This window comes from Rhagoletis pomonella, unplaced genomic scaffold, assembly GCF_013731165.1.
Source record: "Rhagoletis pomonella isolate Grant_MI unplaced genomic scaffold, Rhpom_1.0 Rhpom_scaffold_00005, whole genome shotgun sequence".
Taxonomy (NCBI): domain Eukaryota; kingdom Metazoa; phylum Arthropoda; class Insecta; order Diptera; family Tephritidae; genus Rhagoletis; species Rhagoletis pomonella.
Window position 1 is genome coordinate 12,198,679 of NW_023458559.1, and position 6,644 is coordinate 12,205,322.

Consider the following 6,644-nt stretch of genomic DNA (forward strand, 5'->3'; position numbering starts at 1 on the left):
TCCCGGGATCCCGGCCTTTTTGAGATCCCAAAAATCCCGGGATTCTTGGCAATAATAACGGGATTTCGGAATTTGTAATTTGCACTGACGACAATAATAGAAACTTCTTTTCTTTACCGTTATTGACTATATATTTTTTTTAATAAATATTAGTTTTTATAAATGTCTAGCTCATTATTCATACAACACCGTGCGATAGTAAATATTACACACAAAAATCAATATATTCGCGAAACCAAGGGCCAAATATAGTAAAATTGCGTTTTTAGTTTTTCACTGTGACGTCAATAATTCAAAAATGATTTAAAAAATTCAGTAAAACGTTCTTAAAGAAGAGATGGGTATCAAATTAAAGAGGAAATTCTGAAGAATTTAAACAGATTCAATTTTTAGCGCGACTGGTAAGTATTGAAAATGTCCTTTTAAAATTTTTGTTTTTGAAAAAATTATATGTCAAGGACATAAGTCCATAGCAGCCCCGAATTCCGTCCTTCTAACTTTATCAGCTTAAAAAATTTCCTACTTGTGAATCCGAAAAATTCCTCTTTCATTTGGTACCCATATTTTTATTCTACATTGGATTGAATTTCTTAAAGAATTTTTGGAATTAGTCATATCTTTGAAATCACAAAGTCCTTTAAAATAAATCCTCTTTAAATAAAAAAGTAGGTTTCAAACCCATTTATTTATTATTTATTTTATGGAAGGAGAGCTTCTCGAACAATATAGAAGCATTCGATTTAAGTTGTTGCAAGGTAATGAATATCTAAATCCCGGAATCCCGGGATTGTGATAACGACATCCCGAAAATCCCGGGAGCGTAAAAATCGAAAAAATTAACATCCCTAATTCATACCTACATATTTTTACATATACACATACATACTTTCATATCTTTATCACTGATTGCAATTAATTGATTTGTGATTGAAACAGTTGCCGGTTAATTGCCCAATAAAAATTACCTTAATGAATAGTTGAGGGAATTTGAGCTCGTGATAGTCGCTAAGCCCCGGAGGAATTCGGATAGGGTTGCCAAATACAAATCGGCCCGCGGCTGCACATTGGTAAATAAATTCTTAACTTTTCTCTTTTTAGCTGAACATCGAACTGATTCAACAGTTCAACATACATACATACATATGAATCGTCGTCAATGCAAGAATATTTTATGTTAAACAGGAGGGCCGAAAAACTAGTAATACTTTCAGAGGTGCTTTTTAGATGCCTGTAAAACCACATTTTTAAGGATTGACTTTTGAATGCAGATTTGGAGGTTCATTGTATGTCAAATATATATTTAAAAAATTAGTTATACATACGTTTTTTCCTTTTTGGTTATTGTTGTTTCCGACAAGGTGGGTGTATGATGTGTTTTGGAACGAATTTCTGTCATCCCTTGTCAAATTCGTTATACGTATTATTTTAATATTTATTTATATTTCTACTCACAGTCGAAGCAATTGCAAGTACATATGTATATTAGCGTGGGCCGAAAATATGCTTTTTTTTAATTTTGATTGGTAATAGCAAAAATATGGTTAATTTGTGCTCTAAAAAATATCTGTGTGAAGTGTGAAATTTTTTTGTCAATATGCTAGGCTCGCCCAAGCCCATCAAAGTTCAAGTACTAAACACATTTTTTTCTTAGCTAACTTCGATTCTCTACAAAAAATTAATATACCAAATTATGTAGGACTAATACTTTAGAAGATTATTGCAATTTTATTAAAAAAATATATCATTTAATTAATTTATTTTTTGAGCATATTAAACTTTAATGGGCTTAGGCGAGCCTAGAATATTGACCAAAAAGTTCCAAATTTCACAAAGATTTTTTAAAGCATAATCAATACCAATCAAAATTCAAAAAAAAAAACGGATTTTCAGCCCACGCTAATGTATACCAAACAAGGCTTTACCAACTGACTGTCAGATTGGTAGTGCCAGCCAGTGTTGCCGACTCGTGGGATTTCGCTCATAATTTGGGATTTCGCGGGCCATTATGGGATTTCTAGCTAAATACGATTTTATTGTTTATTTGCTTTTAGTCATTTTGCCGTATGCATATGCTTTTTCTTAAAATTTCAGACCTTTTACTCGATTTGTTCAAATAAATTTAAGTGCAAGGTATGACATTTTAAGAAAAAGCAGTTGCTTAGTTTTTATGCATACGGCCCATTGTGTTACATCTCTTTATTCAATCACGTCCCTGGTTGGCTTAAAGCCGCCGCCCTATTGGTTGTAAAGTAAGCATAGAGATTTGGGTAAAGAGTTATTTTGAACCATATATGCAGTGCACGGACTTTAGCACTTTATTGGTAGATCTGACAACTTTTTAGCTGTATTTTATTTTCTACCATTTTTACCAAAAAAGTCTAAAAATCTACCAGTATTTTCCGGAAAGAAAGCAGAGAGATTTAAATGAACGCAGAGTATATCTATTTTGTCTTCGAACACACCCAAAATAAATATGGGTAGTAACCACATAACCAATTTAAAAGTGAAATTGCATCCCTATCAGCTGTTTATGGAAATATTTTTCGTTTGCAAAACTTTTTTTTATGGAAGACTGCCAACCGAAAACTTCAAACATTTCAAAACTAATTTTAATCAAACAATTTTGAAGCGCTGAGTAATTGTTTGTTTTAATGTAATACAGGCCCAGAATCAAGGCATCCGTGATCGAATCCAATTCGTATCAAAATTTCTTAATGAGATTGCGGCATTTGGTAGCAAGTTAGCCTTTTCAATTTAAAAAGTATTTGAGATAAACAAGCTGTTATTTTTTTTATTCAGTTCTAAGCACATATAAGTAAATTTTTTGTTTTATAAAAACAAATACAATTCCAAGCCGAATTCATATAAGGTGACAGCAGAAGTTCAAAAATAAAAATGCCACTAACAAATTGTATGTATAATGACACTAATAATTACAACAAATACACCAAGTTGACATTAAGAATCACCGAGGCGAAAATCCAGCTGCTCTGGTAACACCACCTTGCCTGAATTCGCATTTATTTATTCTATATGAGTAAAACCTATCTAATATTGTTTCTTAAAAAAAAATCTACCAACTTCTACCAATTTTTGAATGTAAAATCTACCACTTTTAAATTTTTCGAAGTACGTGCACTGCATACATGTAAAAAGAAAAATAATGCATTCAATTTTAAAAACGCACAGAAAACATACTTTGCGAAAATTAATGGCGGTCTAAATCTTTTAGTCCACAAGCTCCGTTCAGAGTCGAAGCAAATATTAGCGCTACTTAATATAATAACCTCAGGTGAAGAAATAACATATCGTCTCTGCATACAAAAAAGTTGCATAGGTGTTTTACGGTGGAGTGCAATAAGGCGCGCGGAAATATCGCCCATGGGCTTTATTTCCCAAAAAAAGAGAAATAAAGCCCATGGGCATTATTTTATTTCAAAAGGAAAAGGAAATAACGCCCGCTTGATTTATTTCATAAAAAAGGAGATAAAATCTGTGAGTAGTATTTTCTCTGGCTTTATTTTACTGAAACATTCCAATTATGTACACAGGCATACATTTGCATAAAATGGAACGTATTTTAAACGAATCGCTCTCTATTTTTGCATACAGTGTAGTTCTGCGTTAAATTCCCTTCTGCAGTATTCACATAAAATCGAACGTTATTTTGCCAATAACTGATAAGCGAGCCTTTAGCCTTCAATGCGATGCGCATATTTGTTCTCAGCGTCTTAGGTTTTTTTTTTGGTGGCGGGCGAGCGCGGACCGCAGCGGTTGAGCGCCATGTTGGCTCGCAAACAACAAAAATAAGTAAAGGGCAGAACAACATAAGTCAGCCGTGGTCGAATGGTTTGTGTGACAAGGCATACACCGCCAATCGGAGGAGAAGCTTGGCCAATCATTTTAAACTTTGCATAGATTGCTCCAAAATAATAATAAGTCAGAATTTTAATGCTCTTACCCCCTAGGATTGTTCTATAAAAAAAAGATACCCTATTTTTTATTTCAAAGCGTTCAAAGTTTCCATGTATTTTATAGGGGAAAATCAACTTTTCGTGAAAATCAGGGGCGAACACTGGTAGGGGTTTAGGGGGAAACCTCATTCCTGAGTGGCTTAAATTATTTAAAAAAAAATGTAAAGTGTTATTGAATGGTAGAGTTCCATTCAGCATAAAATGTGAATGTAACAGAAGCATTCGCAATCATCGTGATTGTAAATTTTGGTTGAATGAAGAAGCTTATTGTCATTCAGTACTACACTGAAATAATATGCCTACACTAGGAGAAGATCTTAATACATAGTAGAATATAGTCGTTTTGCTTCTGCTTTGTACCTATGTACCTATGACCAAAGTACGTAAGAAGTTTAGATATTCAGTCTATGCCCTTTAAAGCCAACTGCATATTTTTAAAGGAAACTTGCTGTCAATTTTATATCAAATAAAACACCTCTTTGAGGTAAAATTTTCGAGTGACGAAAGCTGAACTAGAACACACAAAATTTATGATATCAATTGCGGGACGAAAATTAGACAAATTTTTTTAACTGCCCTGGAAACTGATGGAAAATAGTTTTCTATATTGAAACATTTAATTTTTCGAATACAGAATAATGGCTTTATTCATAAAAAGTAAAGTAGGCTTAAAGAGCTTTACAAAGTGAGGTTTTAATAAATTTTTCAGTTTATAAACCTTTTTTAAAGCTACTTTATTTTTTATGAGTAAGGCCATAAAGCGACAAAGAATGAGCAATCGTTCATATCCAAAGAAAAAATTAAACACTAAAAAAAATATTAAATGTGAAAAATGATAAAAACGTGGCAACTTGGTACCACACTCGCCTTTTTTATGCTTGAAATACAATACCGGCGAACGACAAACTTCGCCGAATTGGGCGATGCTGTCGTTCACCGTTCGCCCAGCTATTTCGCCTACTTAAACAGAATTAGAGCGGTAGCGAAAACAGCCGATCCCATTTGGTCGCCTTTATAATTTGGGTGACCATATTTAGAAAAAACTAAACCATATTTAGAAATGAGGAAATGATAACAAATATAAATGTAAAACAAGGAAAGATTATTATAAATAATTTGTTTCAAGCCAGATTTAACGAATCCACAACTATATTTTTCAAACAACAAAAAAAAATCGTGTTTAGGTTGTTTTCTTTTAAAACTTTTAAAGCAAAAAACAAATACGGCCACCTTTGGCACGCACAGCTGTCATCGCCCAGCAGGGCGATAGAAATAAATCTATCGCCATGAAACGCCGCCAAGCGAACATCGCATTTCGCTTCGCCTGTGTTCAATTTCATATGCTTGCGGGTGTTCTAATTTTGACAATTTTGCATTTCGCTGTGGTGAGTTCGCCGTTCGCCGGCATTGTATATCAGCTATTACTCATGCATTTTTGCTCAATGGCAATTTATACATAGTTAGTAGCGGCACATAAAGTGAACTAAATTCATTCATGCATATGTATGTACAAATGTAGGTAAGAGTCGGCGCGTTTCTAAGACGTAGCTGTTGTTAAACTGTTGAGTGTATGTTTTAGAAACACACAGTTGAGTAGTTCCGCTCAGCTCAGCGGTTGTGGATTCGACGCCATTTTTTCCATCACAAAATTATTTCGCTACATGAACTCAACAATTTAAGTCAAAAATGAGTTTTGCCTTACGTCAGTGTTCATAATAAATTCAAATAAAAATATAATTTTTCTCTAAATTGCTTATTAAACTACCATAAATAAAATAAAATACACGTGTATACATACATATATAAAATTAAATAAAAATGGAAAATTCGTGTACATATCTGTGTTCGTAGTAGCTTAAGTCGGGAGGCTGGCTTTAATATTGCGTACCTTTCGCAGCAGACGATAGACTCTGGGAAAATAAACGTGAAAAGAATAGTTATGGTGCTCGCAAGTCAAGATTCCTTGTGGTTTAAGGAATAAACGGAATGGTGTACCGTATGTACATACATACCCTGCAAGACAGCTGAGCAGCAAATAAGTGCTCATTTTATCATTATCACTAATTACAAAAGTGCTTATTAAAATACTCATTTTTGTTCAGGCGATGGGATAAAACTGAGCACTTTCCCCTTGTCGGTGTAATATTTTACCTCTTCTTACTAATTGAAAACTTTGATTAATGAAAAATATATCTGCTCTGCTCTAGAAACTACTAAACTGCTTATTTTCGTTTTTATAAACGCATCAGTGCTAATGAATAAAGTACTCATTGCTGTCATTAGCAAGTCCTCAGTGCTAATAAACAAACTACTCATTGTTGTCGTTATAAACTCCTCAGCACGTATAATCAAACTACTCATTTTTGTCGTTATAAACTCCTCAGCACTAATAATCAAACTGCTCATTTATGTCGTTATAAACTCCTCAGTACAGGAAAAAACAAATAAGTAGAAAATCAAAATTTTTACTTTTAAAAATTAATTGGTTTATTTAAAAAAACGTTTATTAATACAAAACTCTTATAGTACATATGTACAAACAAATAACATACTTTGTACATATCGATGGTCCTGTGCAATAACGACACAATTCAAAACAAAAGATAAAACCCTTACTACTGTTAAGTGGCTCATATATCTAATCCATGTCGAGTCCATGTCTAATATTTA

At 33.2% G+C, this 6,644-nt stretch overlaps 1 protein-coding gene across 1 annotated transcript in view; it reads left to right on the forward strand.

Annotated features, from left to right (window-relative positions):
- The first annotated feature begins 1,093 nt into the window (after nucleotides 1–1,093).
- Nucleotides 1,094–6,644, forward strand: part of LOC118738711 (protein I'm not dead yet) — a 145,118-nt gene continuing 139,567 nt past the window's right edge. Inside the window, exon 1 of the mRNA XM_036469637.1 lies at nucleotides 1,094–1,283. The gene's annotated coding sequence lies outside the window, so the exon portion shown is untranslated. The remainder of the gene's footprint in view (nucleotides 1,284–6,644) is intronic.